We start from the raw sequence: 22,071 nt of genomic DNA on the forward strand, positions 1-22,071 counted from the left end.
GACCAGCTCGTTGTTAATCAGGTCCTCTGCTCTATAAATTCCTCATCTAGGCTATCCAGATCTAAAATGTGCATCTTTTTTAAACATTCTGGAGCACATTGAGTGCTTTCATAAATTAAATATCTCTTTCTTCGGGAAAATGGTTTTTAAATACAGAAGTAATTTGAACTTGTGAAATCAAATCAAACTGGATCCCAAGTAAGTTAGAGCTTTAGTAAGTCAATTGAGAAAGTCCTATTTAACTTGCCTGGTCATTTCTGTTAACAATTTTTTGAGTTCTGAAGAACTCTTATTTCCAAAACATGAGTCATTTTTTTTTGCTGTATGACTTTTTGTTGCAACCTACATAGAAATCAAACACCTCAGGTGCATTCAGTTTATCCTTTTCTAGGATCCTATGGCCTCTTTCCAGATCGTCCAAGTGTTTTGGAGAAACACATATAAACCTCTGTTTTACTATAATCCTTTTCTTCATTCTCATTCTCAATGTATTTACAAATAAAGAAAGACATTCATCTTGCCCTACATTTAGAAAATATGACTTTATGGCAGGCCAACCTTTTAACTTATTTTCTACGGCTGGCGACAGGATAACTATGTTGTAGGCAAGAAGAGAACTCCTTCTACTTTTATAATATCAAAAATCTCTTCTGCACATTTTGAAGAACATGAAAAGTAATCAAAAACATTCATTATAAAAGCCTCAATATCATTGGTAAGCAACGCACGTGTTGTTTTGGGCAGCGTTCCGTACAAGGTGTGGAGGACATTTAACGGTAAGATCTTTTCATTTTCTCTGGTAAGTTTACAGACCAAATGGAATTTGCCAAAATTTACGTCTGTGCGCTTTGCCACATATGCAGGTAGATGAGCAATGTCTAGCTTTATTTGGACAAGATTGTTGAATGGGATGATTTGAAGTTCCATTTTTTAAATTAAAGTACCTAAGAGCTAGGCAAAGGATTTTTTTAGTTGCCGCCATTCAAGGCTTCATTTGCCCTACAGTAGAAATCGTCCTCACTGGTGAGATCTTACAGATGAGCACTGCAGTGTAAGGGACCAATGCAAAATTTACCCACATTCTCCCTTTTGTTTGCCCACAGGGCATTTCAACTGCACCTTCTACATCAGAATATGCAATTTCACGACTTCACTCAATTCTATTGGGCCATCAAGGGAAGGACACAATAATGTGTGTTTGCATGGTCCACTCAACATAACCCGCGGCCACTACTTTTGACTGAGCAGTGGTGTCTTTGGGAAACAGAAAACTATTGATTGATTTAGCAGTGCTTGCCTGTCTCATGCCAGACACGTCAGATTCCATCTCCACATGTGCTTCTGCACCCGCTTCTCCATATCAGAATTCTTTTTGGCATTTTGTGCAATATGCTCTGTTTTGGTTATTTCCTTCCCTAATCCAGTTGGAGGTGTTCTTCCTTCTGTCATTAAAGTAACACAGCCGCTTAGCCTCCTTGTTCATTGACGTCTGGGTCATGCGGGTGTGAGTATTGTAGTTGTTCTCATTTTGATTACATGAACTCTTAGAAAACATGATCACGATATTCACAATGTCAAAAATTAAACTAGCACTATCTTAATACAAAGCACAACGGTTACTCCACAGGCAAAGTCAAGATTACATGCACTTAACTTGCACGCCTAAGTCTCGTGACTCAGAATAATGAAACAGTGGATGATCTCTTACTGTGAACCACAAATTGTAGTTACCAACATCAGCAGTCAGGAGAAATGACAATGACAGCATCTGTGGGAGGCAAATGATCTAAGCCATATCCATTTGACACTAAAGATAGTGTTGAGGCTGGCCCCGTGGCCAAGAGGTTAAGTTCGCTCGCTCCGCTACAGGTGGCCCAGTGTTTCATTGGTTCGAATCCTGGGTGCGGACATGGCACTGCTCATCAGGCCATTCTGAGGCGGCGTCCCACATGCCACAACTAGAAGTAGCCTCAACGAAGAATATACAACTATGTACCTGGGGGCTTTGGGGAGAAAAAGGAAAAAATAGAATCTTTAATAAAATAAAAAAATAAAGATAGTGTTGCTTGCAGTCCCTATTTTTTGGGCGCTCTGTGGGTTTTGTATTTTCCCCGCAATCTCCTGCACTCGTGGTGGAAAACTAGGACTTTTCATATCTGGGAGCGATTTCCCAGGATGTGACTCTTTCAGTGGGAAAACCAGGACAGTCCTGGGCCAGGTGAGGCAGTGGGGACCTGAGAAAGGTCTACTGCCTGTGCTCTGGGGGGACAGGGTGGGAGTAGGGGTACAAATGTCCCCTATACAGACCCATCAGCAATCCCTGGCTTGCAGTTCCATTTTTCAGGATTACCTTTCGAGCTGACTCAGCCCTCAAGATCTCCAGGTAGACAGACAGACTAACTGACTCCCTTCCGAGGCATGATCTGGGCCAGAGGCTCTCAAATGTGTTGGTCTCTGGACCCTTTATATTCTTAAAAATTGTTGAGGACCCCAATGAGCTTTTAATTATCTTGGTTATATCTATCAATATTTACCGTATCCGAAATTAAAACTGAGAAATTTAAAAAATAATTATTTATTCATTTATTTTAAAGTAATAAGTTCATTACATGTTAATAGAAAAAGCTTTTTTTAATGAAAAATAACTACATTTTTCTGTATCAAAATTCAGTGAGAAGAGTAGCATTGTTTTTCATTTCTGCAAATCTCTTTAACTTCTGGGTTAATAAAAGGCAGCTGGATTGTCGTATCTACTTCTGCATTCAATCAGCTGTGATGCGCTGTTCTGGTTGAAATAGATAGAAAAAATCTGACTTCGCACAGAGATGTAGCTAGAAAAGGGAGGAGTATTTTGATAGCCTTTCTAGATAATTATGTATATTCTTCTATTCTACACCCAAGCTTAAAGGTCAAAATTACTAAAATTAGTAATTTTGCTATTTCAACATCTAACAATTGTCACAACAGTCTTGGGTGAAATTGATTTCCCTTCTCACAAGTGCATGGGAGTGACTAGTACAATGACTGCTGGAACAGCTTGGTGCCACCACCTAGATCCACGACAAGGCCTCTGCGATTTTACCTCCACTGCTTTTCTGTTATCAGTGCAAATGCCAACAAAGTGAAAAAGGCCAATAATGTCTCAGCATTATTATGAAAATATAGTGATGACCTTGTGGACCCTCCAAAAGGATCTGGTGGACCCCACGGTGCTGCAGCCCACTCTTTGAGAACTGCTCATCTAGGTCGTGTCTTTTTGGCCTAGTTTATCCATCAACTAATTCCCATCCACTTTCTTTCAGAGGTATTTTGAATTCTCACTTTTGTTTTTTTTTTCAGGGAAGGACTCATCCTAAGCTAACATCTGTTGCCGAACTTCCTTTTTTCCCTCCCCGAAGCCCCAGTGTGTGGTTGTATGTCCTAATGGTAAGTCCTTCTGGTTCTTCTATGTGAGCCGCTGCCACAGCATGGCAGCTGACAGATAGGTGGTGGTGTTCCCTGCTCAGAAACGATTCCAGGCCACCAAAGCAGAGTGTGCCAAACTTTAACCTCTAGATCATCAGGGCCAGCTGTGAATTCTCTTTTTGATATAGGTGTATTCCATTTTATATTTTCAACCCTTTATTACAGTGCAGTTCCCACTGCATTTAGAGAAAGCAAATGTGTCTGATATATTTAAACGTAAACCCTCACATCTATTTTTAAAAGTTGCCTGAAGAACCACAAAATTCACAGGTAAAAACTTCAACAAAGGTGAAAGATATTATTTGGCAAACATGCTCCTTTCTTAAATAGGATATTTTAAAAGTTCAATGTCAGGAAGTTATCTGTTCTCATTTAAGTGGACTCCATCCTTGGCCAGAATTGGTTCTCATTGGTTAGGTTGGGTGGGGCCTCCTTAGAACCCCCTGTGATGGGTCAGCACATGAATTTGTGGTGAAGAGTTTGTCTTCCTTTGATCCTATGTGGGAAAAGTTTGACTCAGCAGGTCCAGGTGTTCAAACCCCACACATTGCAGAGAACTTCCGGCCCTTGGCTGCTTCTGGGACATCATCTCGAAACCCTTGGACTATCCCGCCTCGTCTCAGGTATCTCTGTTCACTGGCACCTTGAGCCACGTCTGATAGTTTATGTTAACAATGTGATTTGTGGTGGGGCCTTGGGCCATGTGGTACCAGTGTGACCTCTGGAGTGCCTGGAGACCGAGAAACGATTAACTATGTGGCACGCCACACCTATGTGACTGACCCCTGATAAAAATCCTGGACACCAAGGCTCAGGTGAGCTTCCCAGGGTGGCAATGCTCTGTGGAGTTGTCACACCCTGCTTGCTGGGAGAATTGTGCACCATCTACAACTCCACACGAGGGGACGGCAGGGGGCTCCCACGTGGCTCTGCTTTGCACTCTGCCTTAGGTGCCTTTCCCCTTTCTGGCTGCAGTCTGTATCCTTCTGTGGCCACAAACCCTAACTGTGAGCAGAGTAGCTTTTCTGAGTGCTGTGAATCCTTCTAGAGAATCTGTGAACCTGAGGGTGGTCTTGGGAACTCCTGACAACACATCCCTTCTGCCCACTCTGCTGTACTGCAAGTTATCCTAAAGAGAGAAGTTAGGTGCAAATGCTGCCTATACTCAAGGTGTTCATGGTTTATTGTGAGAGGTGGTCAGCTCCCCCAAAGTACAAAACAAGGGACCCAGCAAGGAACACTGTAAGACAGATCCACAGCATCACGTGGCTTAGGAGAGAAAGGGAGTACCTCTAACTAGGGTATTTGGGCCCAAGGGTAGAGGGACTAGAAATATGTTAAAACTCACAGAACAAAGAATGCAAGTTGCATTTGGGAATGGGATCAATTGTCAGCCAAATCCTGAGTCAGAAAGTCCACTGTCTGTTGTTCTCCCTCCCTGACCTTTTCTTCCTTTTCGTTTTGCTCTTGCTTGAATTCTTTGCCATCTGGCTGGCTTTATCAAAACAGAAAGATATCTGATACTTTTTACACATTGACAGAAACTCATTCACACCAGTAAGCTCTGCCTCCCAGGTATCTGCTCCTAACAGCCTTTATCTGTCACTGGTGTCTGGGAGTGCTCTGCGTCTGGTTAGAGCAACATCACAACAGCAAGATAATATTTTCAGGGAGGTGGAGATAGACTTCTCCTGGCCACTGAACTCATTGTTGCCAAGGCTGCTTGGAAACATAAGTCTGCTTTAGTTCATTTCAGGGCAGGGTTGGGTTAAAAGAAACAGTAGGGTATCTGGCCATCTCCTTTTCTCTTCCTCCTCCGCTCCTCAGTTGTAATCCATCTCATCTTATTTCTCACATCCAAGATCCCCACATGCACAGGGTTCTCACTGTGCCATCTCCCCTCCCCTTCATTTCCTCTCCCTATGTGTGATCATGACCTCTGCTCAGGCTACACATGGCCCGAGACCCAGAGTTTCTGTCATCTGGGCTCTCAAGGTCCTAGGGCATCTAGCTTGGGGGAAGTGAGCTGGAGGCAGCAGCATGAGGACAGTGTGTGCGTGTGTGTGTGTGTGCGCACGTGTGTGTGCATGGGGGTGTTGTGGGGGCTTATTGTGAAAAGATTTTCTGTATTAAGTAGAGGCTCAAATAGAATACCTCTAAGTTTCAAGTTCAGCTTCAAGACTCTAAGGACACTAGATTATGTGAAATCTGGGAAATGCAGGAGAAAGAGTCAGCATTGATGTCAAGTATAAATAATGCAGAAGAGCAAGAAAATGAAACTCCAAAAGTTGGTGCTCTGTGTAAGAATATTTTTAATAGGCGTCATTTATGAGCACGGCTGACCAAGCTCACTTACCATGCAGTATGGTAACACATGTATAAGAATCAACACTTCACATCCTTGGATGTGTTTTACGTGATCATAGACTCTACACGTGCGCTCGCTTCTCCTTCGTTTCTCCTTTGGATACAGATGTCGTCTACTCACAACTTAAAGGAAGTGAAAAGGAAAGTCCGTCACCTGCGAAGACACCGTTGATGCGTGTCCCATTTCGGTGCTCTTGTGGTTTTTGCATTCTAGATAGTTTGCAAATTCCACGCAACCTTTATTCCATGAATGCCTGCTACGCGCTGTTCCCTCTGCAGAAAGCCAGGGGCAAGCAGGGACAGATGGCGAGGAGGTGCTTACAGCTCTTGCTTGAGGGAAGTTCTCTCCGAGGGCGAGGAATGGCTGTCTGGACCGCCCTCCCGGGCAGCCTCTCAGTGCACGCATGGCCACTAAGGCCGGCTGCAGACTCCCACGCAGCCAGTGGCAGAACTGCTGGGGACCTGCCTGCCCTCGTGTTGCGGGGCCCAGTCTGGCCCCAGTCCACCCGGGCTCCATCCCCACTGCACCCCACTCTTTGTTTCAGTCTTGGAACAAAAGGGGACATTTCCACGAGCTCACTCTTTATGGGTGCCCGTTCCTCGACACTTGAGGGGAGCCCCTGGATCCAGCTCTACTTCTTTAGGTCCCAAACTTCGTGCTGGTCCCCCTGGCGGTAGCCCTGGAGGCTGGACAATTTACACGATGTCATTGCTCCTCAATTTTTTTCACCTTAACATGGTGTATTAGTTTCTTGGGGCTGCTGTAACAAAGTACCAAAAACTAGTGGCTTAAGGAAACAGAACGTATTCTCTCATGGTTGTGGAGGCTGGAAGTCTGAACTCAAGGTCTGGGCATGGCCAGGTTCACTCTGAACGCCCTAGGGGAGAGTGCTTCCTCACCTCTTCCAGCTTCTGGTGGTTCCTGGCAATCCTTGGGGTTCCTTGTCTTGTAGCTGCATCATTCTGGTCACACAGACTGAGTGTCTTCAAATAATCTTCCCTCTGTTTGTATCAGTCTCTGTGACCAAATTTCTTCTTTTTATAATGTCCAGTCATGTTGCATTAGGGCCCACCCTAACATCCTCATTTTAAGCTGATTACCTCTGTAAAGACCTTGCTTCCAGATATGGTCGTGTTCTGAGGCATTTCAATATATCCTTTAAGGGGACACAATTCAACCCATAATATACGGGAATAATATTTACCTTATAGGTACCCAGCTAGCACAAATGTGAGCCCTGTAAAGGAGAGACTTTATGATGATGATAATCACAGAAATGGTGGCGTAAAGCGGTTGAGTCTGCAGCAGTCATTCATTTATTCATTCATTATTTCCACAGGTAATTCTTGAGAGCCGACCGTGTACTAGGCACCAAGGATTGACCTTTTTTGGTTCCTGCCTGGCTCCTGTTTTGGTCCAGCTTCCTCCAGTTCCTGGCAGTGGCTTCCTCTCTCCTGTTAGTTGCCTTCCTGCCTCAGTGCCTCAGACTCCGGCTACAGACCCCCGGCTCTGCCACAGTACCCATGCTGCCTGGTTTTCCCAGCCTGTTCTTCCTGCTTCTGTCTTGCTAACCTCCTAGGATGGAAGCCCTGACTTCATTCTACCCCCAGGGCCTTGCTCTCGTACCTTATCCCTCCCAAGGAGGTAACTGGGACAGGAACCGGTGAAGCCATTAGCCAGAAAGAGCCATGGGGCCTTTCTGTAAACTGGGCAAGTTTGAATTTTCTCCTTTTCCAGCCTTGTTTTGGTCTTGTCTGCTGCTCTTCTGGCTCCTGGCCTGAGCCTTCTACATCCTTGCAGAGCACCTGGCCGTTCTCAATCCCTGTGCAGCATCTCAGGGGAATTAGGGATTGGTGGGCGGGGCTACACACACACACACACACACACACACACACACACACGCACACACTCCTGCTGTAAGTTCCCAATTTATTTAGTTAGGAATCTTGCACTTAAAGGCACTGAGATGGTTCATGTCCAAGGAGTGGAGGCAACATATCTTGGGGTGGCTTTTCCTTGGAGCTGAGGGTTTAACAGGACACGCAGCTGCTGGTGACATTTTCTCTGCAGGTGTGATCCTCCAGAATTGAGAAAGCAGGTGGATTTTTGTTGAGCTGCTGTCCTTTTGTGTCCAGGGCTTACTTTATTTTCCCGGGGGAACTTATATTAACAATCCACATGCTTTCATCTAAGCAGTCGTCCCTGGCCCGGGCTGCATGTTAGAATCATCCGGAGGGAGGAGGCACAAATGCCCTAATACCTGGGCTTCTGGGTGTATATAGTGGACAGATCTTTGATAAAGCAGCAAATGTAATTCAGTTGAGGAAAGACAGTCTTTTCAATAAATTGTGCTGGAATAACTAGATATACATACACAAAAAAATGAATCTAGACATAGACCTTACACCCTTCACAAAAATTAACTCAAAATGGATCGCGGACCTAAATGTAAAATGCAAAACTATAACACTCCTGGGAGGTAACAAGAGAAAAGTTAGGTGGCCTTGGGTTTGGTGATGACCTTTAGATACAACACCAAGAGCACAATCCATGAAAGAAAAAATTTGATGAGTTGGACTTCATTTAAATTAAAAACTTCTGTTCCGTAAAAGACACTGTTCAGAGAATGAAATGACAAGCCACAGACTGGAGAAAATATTTGCAAAACACATATCTGATAATGAGCTGGTCTTCAAAATATACAAAAACTTTTAAAGTTCAACAATAAGAAAACAAACTATCCAATTAAAAAAGGGGCCAAAGATCTGAACACCTCCCCAAAGCAGATACACACGTGCTTATGGAAGACAAGCACGTGAAATGATGTTCAACGTCATACGTCATTAGCGAGCTGAAGACTAAAACAACAATGAGAGGCACTACACACCTGTTAGAACGGCCGACATCCAAAACACCGACACCACCAATCGCCGGTGAGAAAGGGGAGCAGCAGGAGCTCTCACTCGTTGCTGGTGGGAAGGCAGATGGCACAGCCACTTTGGAAGATAGTGCAGCAGTTTCTTACAAAACTTCACATACTCTTACAGTGTGATCCAGCCATCACACCCCTTAGTATTTATTCAAGGGTATTGAAAAGTTACGTCCACACAAAAACCTGCCTACAGACATTTACAGCAGCTTTATTCATAATTGCCAAAACTTGGAGGCATCCAAGATGTACTTCAGTAGGGGAAGGGATAGACAAACTGCCATACGTTCATACAGTGGGAGATTATTCAACAACACAAAGACATAAGCTATCAAGCTGTGAAAAGACATGGAGGAAACTTAAAGGCATACTGCTAAGTGAAAGAAGCCAGTCTGAAAAGGATACATACTGTATGATTCCAACTATATGACATTCTGGAAAAAGCAAAACTATGGAGACAGTAAAAAGATCAGCAGTTTCCAGGAGTGAGGGAGGAGGGAGAGACGAATAGGTGGAACATAGAGGGTGCTTGGGGCGATGAAACTATTCTGTATACTGTAATGATGGACACACGTCATTTATACATGTGCTAAAATCTTATCGAATGTACAACACCAAGAGTGAATCCTAACGTAAACTATGAACTTTAGTTAATGATAATGTGTCAATAATGGCACATCAATTGTAACACATGTAGCACACTAATGCAAGATATTACTAAAAGAGAAAACTTTTTTAAAACCAAGGAGTGTCGCGACACGTAGATAATATAGCAAAGCAAAGTGTAGAACAGCGCATGTTACACTTTCATTTTATATAAAATATACATGATTTCTCATCTGTTTTAACATGATCTCTGGAAGTTGCCTCTGAGAGGAGAAGTGAGTGGTAGAGGACAGAGGTTGGATGGAAACTTATTGTATTGTCCTGTGTACATTTTTGATTCTATGCCTTATACATGTAATGCCTATTAAAAAATAAAAAGATTTTTTAAAAAAACAACAAAAGAAACAGAAAACTTGAATACCTAGCCTGTACCCCAGATTAGTGAAGTCAGCATCTCCGGGAGTGAGGTCTAGGCATTAACAGTCTCTAAAGTGCCTCCAGTCATTCCCATGGGAACTGCGGCTTCAGAGAATGTTTGCAATTGTTGGGCTTTCCCGGTTCTTGTGCCAAACTCAGCACTGGCAGGGCTGAAGGCTCATGGGTGTGGCCATAAAGCGGGGTCAGCGCCCAGGGGTCTCTGAACCTAAGCTCACTCCCTGATTCCAGCGGTCTGGAAACCCATTTCCCCAGGGATACGAACCAGCACCCCTCCCTGATTTAGTTCAAGTTTACCAGATTAGCTCCAAAAGCAATACAAATCATTTCCTTGCAGCTAGCTATATTAATTACAGAGAATTCTGAGTCTTTCTGGCTGCAACTGCTCAAAGTCGAGCCCTTGAGTCATTGTCAACTGTGTCTTTAATTTCAGCCTTTCTCACTCCCCAGTGGCTGGGATCTGCCATCTTACAGCGTTGGCAATGGGAAGAGTGCAGCGTGGCTGTTAAGAGCATTGCCCAGACTGCCGCTCGCCAGCTTGTCTTTGAGGAGCTGTGCTTTCTGGCTGGGGTTAAGCTGGCAGCACCACATTTCCTGGATAGCATCATTATAATCAGCAAGAGTTCGAGATGGTATGGGTAACAATTCCATTTATCACAATCTTAGATAATGTATGTGAAAGCTCACGAAATATTGTGTTTTTTACTACAAAAATTTAAACCTGAGGGCAGGGCGCCGAGGTATAAAGACAAGAAAATCTCCATCCCTCTAGGCCCGCCATCTCCTCTAGGTCTACTCTCATGTGAAAAGCCAGCCCCAAACCAATGATAATGTTTGGAGAAGTCGAGGAAATAATTAGGCTTGTTTCAAAGAAAAATTTGGAGAATGATGAAAAAGATGTGTGCTGTTGACTTCTTTTCGAGTCTGTTCTAATCCTCTCCTTGTTACCTTCTGCCCTATCCCCTCCCTTCCTTTCCTCCCCTGTTTACACAAGTGCTTTCTTATCAGTCTGCCGTTCCCAGCTAGAAGGTGATGAGAGGAACTGGTTTGAAAATCTCTTCTGCATTTGTGCGCATCCTGTCCAAACTATTGTGTTTGAAAATGCTTGTGCTATTTAATCTAATTTGCCATTCTTCAGGAGGCAAAATAACACGCAAAGCTGTTCACATAGCACACGGCCATTGCCGTGGCACCGGCCCTTCGGAAGGCGGCGGGGAACTCATTTGAAGAAAGGCTTGCTGAGTCTCCACTGTGCGCCAGGCGCCACCTGTGCTGGGTAACGCAGTGAACGGGGAAGGAGGCCGTTGGGTCTTTGCCCTCAAGGAACTGATGGTCTGGCAGAGGTCGCTGGCTTCAAATAACTCTAATGTCGTCTCACCTGGCATCCTCACCTCTACTTGCGTGGAATTGCAGTCCTTCAGCCTGGAACCCTCACCCCATGCTTGGGGAAACAGGCACAGAGAAGCAATTGCTGTTGTCCACGGCACCTTGGTGGCTCCACTGATAGTAATTTCAGTGCTCTGACACTATTGCTCCTCTTGAGAAGTCTACACACTGTACAATCCATCTTCACTTGAAGGCCAGAGGGGCTGGACTATTCTGTATTGATTGAACATCCACGCTAGAAGACATTGAAAGACAGATTCCACATTCTGATTGTCAGATGCCCATGCGTTGAACACAGTTGTCAGAGGAGAGAGTGGAAATGATGAGGCTGCCCTGCCTTTGGGAACCGTAAAATGCTGTAAGGACCAGAAGGCATTCACATCCATTGTTCAGCTGCTCAGCGTTCAATCTCTGCTCTGCTCCCTGTTTAATAACAATAGTCAAAGTTCCCGCCATCCAGGATAAAGAAACTGCTGTGTTTGGTATCAACCAAATTTGCACTCATGAGTTTGGACTTTATGTAGTTTGAAATCTGGGTTCATCCCACTAACGACATCTTCCAAATTTCTTGACTTGAACTGAAGCATTTCCCTTTGAGGGGAAAAGGGAGTCGGCACCTTCAGTGGAGATAGACGGCTAACCTTGGGGATGCCCTAGGTGCTATAAGTGGATTACAAGACACGTGTTATTTCTGTTAGTAAGACTCTACTAAAGCATTGTTTCAGGGCAAATTCTGGGCAAAGAAGATATTTGTGCAGGTTTGGGGACAGTGATGTTTTTCTAAAATTTCAGCAGCCAAAAATCGCTTTGGGTTACACTCAAGGCTCATCCTCTCCCCTCACCTCTCAGACCAGTTCTAATCCTCCAGCATTTCTAAGGGGTGAGCCCTTAGAGATAGAGGTGGCAATGCGGGGCCATGGGGACTGGGGGAACCCCAGGCTTGCAGTAGCCTGTGGACACACAGTGGTTGGGCTCATCCCAACTCACAGATGTTGTCATCCACCTGGTCCCTCTCTGCTGCTATGTGCCACGAGTTTCTCTTCTTGACACCAGGCTGGACTCAAAGACATCACGTTTCCAGATGGAAAGAGAAGACAGAAGCCATTGATCTAGTAAACACTGTGGGACAATGGAGTGGTAATAACACCATCCTGAGTCTAATGGGTGGGCCAGGATGGGGAGTCCTGCTATCGAACCCTTTTTAGGCGACAAGTAGTTCTTTAGCCAGCTATGATGTGTATTATATTGTGCATCAATAGATGGAATAATTGACACATCTCAGTGTTAAGTACTTGTGGTATTGTGTACCAATGACCACAACTTCAATATTTTAAAACAGATTCTGCTCTTTACTGGTAATCAGAGTGCATGAAGAAGTGCTGGGAGAAGGGCCTGGATTCCTGGCTCAACAACCCAGTCTTGTTACCTTCAAGTCACATTTGCTCTCTTCTACACCTTTATGCAGAAATAGCTCAGTTACTTGAGCAAGTGGTCTGTTTTCTTTACGAGGACTGTCTTTATCTGTAGTAAGAGGTCTTTTTTTTTCCCCCAAGAACTATTTTTTTCCTTTTCTGTGGTCAGAAGCATCTTGGAACGTACAGTTGGTTTGTACTGAAGTTGTGTGAGCTGTGTGTGTCAGGGGCTTTGGGCAGAAGTATCTTGTGATGAGGAGTGGGGGCTTTGCATAGGGGTATCCTGTAGCCTGACACTCCTGGTGGGGGAGGGACAGGTGTGTCTCACTATGTCCCCTGTGATGTCAAGTCCTATTTCACCAAGACACGTGTAAAATGCTCCTTCTGCCCCCTGAACTACTGTGTTTCTCAAAGATGAGCTTGCAGAGCTGTAATGATTCATTTAAGACTTTAAAGAACGTTCTAAGCTGACTTTCAGAGTAGTCCAAGAGACCTGTTCCTGCTACTGACCAGGAAGAAGAGAGCATTATAATTGTAATACTGGGAGGCAGCTGTGATGTGGGGCTGGTGCATTATGGCAGGTTGTAGTAGAAAAAAGAATGCTCTATTTTTTGAAACAGCTGGACACCTATATTAAATTTCTGTATTTCTGGCACAGGGAGGATAATGATTGCTGGTCCACCAGGGCTGGGGAGACAATCGATAATTTCCTTTCCTTATAGAAATGGAGCTTGTTGGAGTTGAGAACAGACAGCAGATCAGTCAACACCCTCAATTTCCAGTTGAGACGATGAAAGCTGAGAGGAGTAACATGACTTCCCCAAGGTCACAAGGTAAGGGTCAGAGATCATAACTCAGCCTTTTGGCACCAAGACTAGTGCCGTGAGCCCAACCACTTTACTATCTCATGTCTCCACATCAGCACTCTTCTCTTTAGTTCCAGGAATGAGACTGATCATCCAAGGAGTGGTCGCTCTTGGTTTGGGTTTGCCTGAACCCCAGACCCCTCCCACCCCTGTCCCCCAAAGACGAAGTGGTGCTTGGATGGGAGGAACGTGGTGCTCTGTGGTGCTTTGATGATGCTGTCATGGCTTCTGGGCTCTTTGCTCTCCTGAATCTTCTGGTTGCCCTTGTACCTATTTGATTGTTTCTTTCTGATCTCACTTGTAGGCTCCTGATTTTCTCCACACCTCTCATCTATGCTGGCCTCTTGGGTGGTCTCACGCCTCCCATGTCCTCATCAACCACTTATATGCTGTGATACTCAAATTACTATCTCCAGTCAAAGCTTCTTCCCTTGGCTTCGAAAGCCCATGGGGCATCCAAGTATATTCCATAAGTAGATGGTTGACAGATCTACTTCTCCATCACTTCCCTTCTCATAATCCTTTATCAGCTCTGTAACACCTGCAGGAGCATCTAAACTGGCACACAAGGCCCTCCATGACCAGAGGTCAGCCTCATTTCTAACATTATCTCTTTGCAGTGGCCACCTCTCACTAGATGTCATGATACCACCAAACATCCATCATCCCCTTCCATCCACATGCACACACACCTGTCACAGCTTGTAGTTTCAAGTCTTTCTGCACCGTGTCAAGATATAGAAGGAACTCCTGTCCATACCATTTTTCCACCAAAAGAGTCTTGTAGGAGAAGGAGTATGTATGTTCCTACAGAGTAGCACGTGACAGAATCTTGATAGGGAAGGACGTGGAGTTTGAGAAAGTCCCTGGAGTCACCTTGCTCCTCATAAGGGGATTTTTCTCCCTCACTGAAAAGAGCTGTTTAAGGTAGATAAGACACCCCCACCCTTTTCCCATGTGAAACAGAGGCTCCATTGTCCCCGGTGGATTTCTGCTTCCTTCGACAAAATGATCTCTCTCTCTGTTGCCCCTGAGACAGAGTTCATTTTGGAGCCTGAAGTTTTCCTTGCTTAATTGATGAAGGACTAATAAAGAATGCCCTGTTCCCTGGACTACAGTTCTCTCGATGGCAGGATCCTCATGTCACTTTTACGCACGTATTAAATTGCTGCCCAGAAGCCAAATCTTCTACTCTTGCGAACTTAATGGAAAGCTAGGGAGGCGGGTGGCGGCAGCAGGTAAGTGATGAACAGGAGCCATTGTGTGCCTGCAGTTATTAAATTTTCTTTGGGGTAGTCTTAGAAAAATGCTTCTGGGTCTTATCTTAGAATAATAGATTTTGAATCAGAACGGACCTTAGAGGTTATTAGAATCTCCTGCCCAGGGTAGAAATCCCATCCTCATTGACCCTGATAAATGGTTATATCCAGCTTTTTTTCATACATTCCCAGTGACAGAGAGCTCACTGCGGCTTGAGGCAGCCATTCATTATTAGAAAACAGAAAGCTTATGTTAGCAAGTGCCCACTTCATAGTTGGCGAAAAATATAATCTGTTTCTAGAATAAGCTTCTGGATGAAACCCAAAGTAAATTTTCTCCATATTCATTTCTTGTGGCTCTGCGTAGACAGAGCTAGGTAATTCAATCTGAAAGACTCATGGAAATGGAGGGCTCCAAATCTGGTGCCCAGACACCCTGACTTCATTTGGAAAGCATCAATCACAAACATTTTGTTCCACTGTCAGGCCAAATGTTGCAGTCATGGTCCCTGATCACTTTTCAGCATGACGATATCTGGGGCAATAGTTATTCCAATTGCGGGAACTATTGATTGGAAAAAGGAAGCATAATGACAAAAAGATAATATAAATTCAATAAGCCCTTTAAAAGAATTTGTTTTCTAAACTACAGCATTTATATCCATTAGAAATTCATTTATAGGGCTGGCCCCATGGCCGAGTGGTTAAGTTCGCACGCTCCGCTGCTGGCGGCCCAGTGTTTCGTTGGTTCGAATCCTGGGTGCGGACGTGGCACCGCTCATCAAACCACACTGAGGCAGCATCCCACATGCCACAACTAGAAGGACCCACAACAAAGAATATACAACTATGTACCGGGGGGCTTTGGGGAGAAAAAGGAAAAAAATAAAATCTTTAAATAAAAAAAAAATTCATTTATAAGGATAGAACAGTATTCATTCATCTGCAGCTAATTCCTGATGTGTAAGATGGATTCTTAGAACTCTCATGAAGACTCAGATCTGCCCAGCATCTGAGTTCTGCACGTTGAGAATTAATTACTGTGTTTGATTTTTGTGTTTGCAAATTGGGTCACTTGACGCTGGGAATACTTCTTTGTTGTGGATGACTGATGTTATCGTCAACATTTATTTTCTCCTTACCTTTAGTAATGTTTCCGAGAATCACCTTTCTCTGCTATTGACCACTCCCTGTCTACCCCACCTCCCCACGTACCCTGGTGCTAAGTAAGCAGTCAGGATGAGCAAAATCAATCATGTAACAAGTAGTCTTCAGGCTTCCTGGGACTCAGAAGGTGCCGGGGGAGGCAATCTGACTTAGCGGTAAGGTCATAGGCTCAGGAGGCAGAAAACTGGGCTACACCGGAGTGCAGCCCCTCCCTGTGACCCTGGGCAATTTACTATACTGTACCTCTCTCCAAGCTTTGGTTTTCTTATCTGTTAAATTGGGACAATAACAGTGTCTATCTCATAGGGGTGGTATGGGCATTGACTGGGGTGATGAATAGACCTAGCATTGTGTCCGTAAATCCTAATGCTATCTTGTTATTTTTCTTTTTTATTTCTTTCTTCTCCACCTTCTCCTTCATCATCATCATCTTCATCATCAGCATCATCATCATCATCATCATCATCAATACTCAAGGAGCGACGCTTGGGTCATACCCATGGCTATCCCTGGTCACAGGATAAATTGGAACAAACAGAGCCCCATGATTGGAGAAAAGGTCCCTTGGAGCGACAAGGACTGAAGAAGTGAGTGTTTTGGATAACAGCTGGTAAAAGAGGCCTCAAGCTCCAAAGCGTAGATCTCAGTTGTAAAGCGCTGTGCCACCTTCGCTGAGGCCGGAAGTAAGAAAACTTTCTACCAAAGGATAGATGGTAAATGTTTTCTGTTTTGCAGGTCATATAGTCTCTCTGTCATCACTATACAACTCTATTCTAGAGTGAAAGCAGCCGTAGACAATCTGTAAATGGATGGGCATGGCTGTGTCCTTTACTTATGCACACTGAAATTTGAATTTCATTTGATTTTCACATTATAAAATATTCTGCTTTTTTTAACCATTTAAAAATTTTTAATCATGAAAACTGTAAAAATCATTTTTAGCTCACGGGACACATAAAAATAGGCAACTGACCGTGTTTAGCCCACAGGCCAATTTGCCAACTAAGTCAATTTAGCACAACTGCTCTCTTCCACCCAGACCTCTGGTGATGTCCTTTTCTTGTTCAAGGTACTTTTGATGTTCTCCTGGAGAGGCCTGGTGGGAAGGAAGGGATACTCAGTGGGGTTGGCCCTGGGCTCCACACCCCTTCAGGGTAGGCCCTTGGCTCATTGTCAAAGATAGAGTGGGTCAGGTGACCAAGGGACCGTCAGGAATGTAGCAGGTGCTCTCAGGCCCACACTGGAGCAAATAAGAGGGGATCTAAAATTTGACTGCTTCTCCACGGCAGATCTAAAATATCCTCTTTTGCCTTCCTCCAGGGACACCTCCCAGGAAAGCTTTCCCTAAATTATTTCTTCTAAGTAAAAGGAGAGACCTTTAGGAGGACGGTAGGAGGAGAGCAAAGGGAGTACTGAGCAGATCTTCGTAGCCAGCAGGTAATTGCGCGAGGAGATTCCAGGAGACACCTTGGTTTGTCTTTTGTACTTGTCTCTTTCATATTCCACCAACCAGGTTTTCCTGGCTTGAAAGTTTGAGCAAGTGCATTGGAAGCTTAGATCTCCTAGACACTGGGGCTGCCAAAGGTGCCTGGAAAAGACCTGCGGGCAGCCGGGAGTTCCTGCTGGACTGGAACTGAAGCCAGGCTCTTCCCATGGAACTTGGCTTTTATTTAGGGGAGGAAGTTATCCCGGCTTCATCAGCAAGCTGCTCTTGTTCAGTCCAGCCAATTCCAGGCAGGAGTGGGCTCAAATGAAGTTTCTCTGTCTTTTTTGATAAAAAAAAAAAAGAAACAGAAAATAACATGCACTCACAGCTTATGATGCATCAAAAGTTGGCTTCGGCCTTGCTATTCTGCTGAAATGTGTTATTTGGCTTTGACTGGGGGCTTTGGAAAGTCAAATAGCTCCATGCTGACTTCAGGGTCATTTCTGCCACCGCTGGACTTGAGGAATCGGTGATCCTGTGATTCCATTGATTAGCAGCATACTTAACGTTAATCACATTCACATGGCACTGGATTTGAATTTATTATTAATAAGTGGATATTCACTTTCATAAAAAGGTAAGCATTCTAGATGTAACTTGGAGTGAAAGATCTCCTTATGTGCTTTATTTGTTGAAATTCTATCAGTAAAATACTGTGATAGTTAATATTTATGAAAGCTGTTAATTTGATATAAAAATTATTAAGTACTTTCAAACTTTTAAATAAACAGGGAAATAGACGCTCATACACATTTAGGAAATGGGATGTGAATAGCATAATTTTAGGAGAGATGCTTATGTACTTTTTGAGAGAGCAAATATTTGTAAACATCTAGATAATCATAAAGACAGAATAATAGAGATCATACCATACAATATTCTAATCTTTATACAATCGATTGGTCCTCTAACATTCAAAACATTAAAAAACCTTGGAAAACTGTATTTAATTTTTGTCCTTTCATTCCACTTAGGCTGTGAATTCTTTTATGACAAAGTGCTGTTACCGAGCACGGGCTTGCCACCTGATGCCCACAGAAGCTGACACCGTGGCACCCTGGTTTTTGAGGGAAGAAAGGCTGTGCTGCTAGACGGATCTGCAAGGTGACAGGAGGCATACGCTCTCAGATCTATCTCCCCATTCAGGGCTTGGGGCAAAATTTCTGGGTTGAAAGGCAGTGTGGTCTGAAGTGTGGAGACAGGTGATTGGAGGGGAGGGGAAGGGAGGTAACTCATGATCTGCGCAAGCGTAGTCAGACTCATGGCTCCTCGTAGGACCCATGTTCACAAAATGGTAGTGTGAGTTTTCAGCCCCTTGACCTCAAAAGGGTCACTTCTCAGGCATTTGCACGGGCCCAGATGATGGACTGGTGGTTCCAGCCGGCCTGAACTCGACAAGGGGGAACTCTCAGATCCTGAAAAACCACTCTTACTTACTCTGTGGATAAGATCGGGTCAGTTGAACTGGTCCTGAGGGCCACGGTTACAGTTCAGTCTGGAATTTTTTCATATTTTGTGAAGGAGAATATAAAGCAGATTGTCATCTGTGTAAACACAGAACTTCATGAGGAGAAAAAACTCCAAAATCATATACTATGACTCTTAAGATAGATCCTCTTTGAGCCAAATATATGAAAAAGTATGTAGAAAAAAAGGTGTAAGAGAGAAATGACATAGTCCCAGACACCTTGTTTCTTCCTCCACCTGCCTTGATTGAAATTCTATTTAGCAAACTGTTACTGTTCTTATATTAAACTTTTAAGATTTACTGCTAAAACTTCTAATGAAAAGAACGTGCAATTTATCTTTTAAATGATATTCCAGGCTGACTCTGTATCTCAGGGGTTCATCCTATGGGGCTTCATCTCTGGCCCTGAGGACTCTCTTCTGTGTCACGGGGGCCTAGACACCTGAGAACTGCACGTCTAGGACCTCCTCCCCAGCTGCTCTCCAGGCACGTCCTGCCAGTAGGAGGCAGTGCAGGGCATAGGAATGTGAAGGGGTGAGAGAAGGCTCTGTCAGATCCTGCTTTTAGCCGTCACAGCGACAGCAGGGGCAGCCCGGCAGCCTCAGGTGTGTGGGGCCTATGGACTCCTGACTCTGGCAGCAGCAATGGTGAGGACAGCTGTGGGCTGCTGCAATGGCGGTGACAGTGACGGCAGAGGCGACTGCAGGCTCCAGCAGCATCAGTGGGAAATTGTCTGTCCAGGGACGATTGGCAAGTGGCTGGCTTTAATGCTTCATGTGGGAGAAGTGGGGAAAATAAGGTTGCAAAAGTCGGATGCATCGAGACTTTGGAGAAGCTGACAATGGGGCAGAGAGCTGTGCTGTCCGTCTGAGGGCGACGCGTGGGAGAGCTGGTGAGCTTCTCCAGTTACACCCAGAACTTAGACATTCGGAGATCAAAACGGGATATTCATTTTTTCCCTGTGTGACATATTCTTTCACCTCGAATCTCTTGTTCATGGATAGAGACAAGACCAGACTGTGGAAGAGCAGGGACAGACCCGTCTAGTGTCATTTCCTGTGAGAGAACTTGTAATACCTCTGTTAATAAGAATTCCTTACATTTTTATAGCATTTTGTGAGAACTTCTAGTGTGCGTTATTTAACTTATCCTTGCAACAAAACTGCTGGGTAGGTTTAATTATGGTCCTGATTTCACAAATGAAGAAACGAATATTCGGACTGCTACGTGATTTGCCCAAAGATACACTGCTGGGGCAGAGCTGGGCTTCAGCCTTGGGGCATCTGACTCCGTTTTCTTTTCAGTTTTCTCTAACGTAGTGTTTCTCTACCTTTACAAAGGTCTTATCTCCTATTTTGAGAAACTCAAAAATTTCCGCCTCTTCTTTCATGTTTACTATAGATTACTTTCTGAGCCTGTTGTGCTACGAAGATTTCATACACTCATAAATTTCGATGTTGAATATGTGGATACATAATGCTCAAGAAGGAGGCAGGGCTTCCTCCCTCTGCAGTCTCTGGTTCAGAAACACTGCCTTTTCATCACAGTGCTGCTCTTTGTTATTTTAGTTGGTCTTTATGATGACAAAAGAGTGCCAATCCTATTATATCTGAAGTTCCAGTTTTTAGTTACTAATTTTTATTCATTTATGAGTTAGCCAGAATACATCTTCAAGTTACTTTTCAATAAACATGGAAGGGAATATATACTTATATTCAGATTTTTGCACATCTGAAATGTGTAGAAAATTCAGATTGTTGCATATCTGAAAGCTCTTTCATACATGAGAAAGTGGCTGCTCACAAGTCTTGGAACACAAGCTTCTCCCTCAGAAGTCTCTATATGTAGCTGCACTGGCTTCTGGCATTTATTTTTGCAGACAAGCATGAAGTTGTGGAAATTAATAAAGAGAAACCTCATTAAATTGGAGTCAGGAGGCCAAAAGGGGGAGCTCTCACTCCTTGTATCCGAGCAGAGTCAAGAAGCTCAGCCCGTGAGAGACTGTCACAACTCAGCCAGCACGAAGCCACTAGGGGTGGTGCGAACTTGCAATTCCTCCAGCGGACTCTGTTTACATAGAGCCTCGCTTTCCTCTTCCCCTGTCTTAGAGCTTCTCCTCCTTGCTGCTGGGGGACTTGCCCCTGGCTCGCCATGGTTGCAGACCCCAAACTGCAATTCTTTGCTGATCCCGAATAAACCCATTTGTACTGTAGAAATAACTGGCTGTTTGTTTGTTTAAGGTCAACAAAGTCAACTGGTTTTGTTCCACTTACATAACTATTTTTGATTTATGCTTTGTTTTTTTTCTGGCTCCAAGGCTTTTTAATTGTTGCATAAAAATTGCAACTATCTTCTGGGTATAAATTCTCTTTTCACTAAACTTTGTTGTGGGGTCTTTTTTCTGTGTGGTCTTTGTTTTAGTCTGGGTTTTCTAGAAAATAGAGCCTGAGACGAAGCTTATGTGCTAAGGCTTCCCGGGAAGGTATAGTCCTAGGTGGGCAAGGTTGAGTGTGAGGCAAAGAGGGAGAGAAAGCAAACAGAATTTAGCGAGTCCCTGAGCTGGCCATAGCTTCGTAAAATGACACAGCTGGTTCCTTGGTCTTGAGTGCGTCTTCCAGGCAGGTGCTGTGGCATCATTGCACCCTGGAACTATCACTGGGGGACAGGAAGAGGAGGAGTCTCCCTGTTGCTCCTTACTATTTCTTGTCTTTCATGGCTCAAAGTTCCCCCTCGGGGTGTTAACTTTCCTTATTTGCGGATGCTGATACTTTCCCTCTTCCAGCACCGCTGGGGAGCCTCTGTCCTATACCCTGAAGCGAGGTGCTTCAACCACGCTCAGAAGGGTAGGCAGGAGGATCCAGAGCTTCTGGCGTCTGATGGAGTCTGGCCTGGCTTCTGTGGCTTCAGTCACAGTGGGCATGATGGAGAACTTGCCCTTGGCGGAGGGACGTCCTCCACCATGAGGGACCCTGAGGCAGTGGGGGTGTTAGGAGATAAGGCACTGGAGGTCAAGGCTCTCCACTGAGCCAGTGGCCAAGGGCCCAAGAGGCAGGTGGCGCCAGACAAATGGGGGAGGAGCACAAACTGGGTCCAACACGGTCATAACCACATACGCTTCTTATATCGCTTCATATATCACTTTTCTTTCCTCTATATTCTCGATCTCAGTTTTAATTTAAAAAAATGTTCTTGATCCTCTTTATTTAAATTTTAGGGAAGTTCTT

At 44.4% G+C, this 22,071-nt stretch overlaps 1 long non-coding RNA gene across 2 annotated transcripts; it reads left to right on the forward strand.

Moving 5' to 3' along the window:
• The first annotated feature begins 10,528 nt into the window (after positions 1 to 10,528).
• Positions 10,529 to 21,227, forward strand: LOC138921005 (uncharacterized). Of its 2 annotated transcripts, XR_011433130.1 has the most exons (4): positions 13,302 to 13,434; positions 16,336 to 16,606; positions 17,214 to 17,330; positions 18,354 to 21,227. It is a non-coding gene; the product is annotated as an uncharacterized lncRNA (long non-coding RNA). The 2 variants fall into 2 exon arrangements; XR_011433129.1 differs by lacking the exon at positions 17,214 to 17,330 and having other exon boundaries at positions 10,529 to 13,434.
• Positions 21,228 to 22,071: the final 844 nt, after the last annotated feature.

The sequence above is a fragment of the Equus caballus genome, chromosome 27 (genome assembly GCF_041296265.1).
Source record: "Equus caballus isolate H_3958 breed thoroughbred chromosome 27, TB-T2T, whole genome shotgun sequence".
Classification (NCBI taxonomy): Eukaryota; Metazoa; Chordata; class Mammalia; order Perissodactyla; family Equidae; genus Equus; species Equus caballus.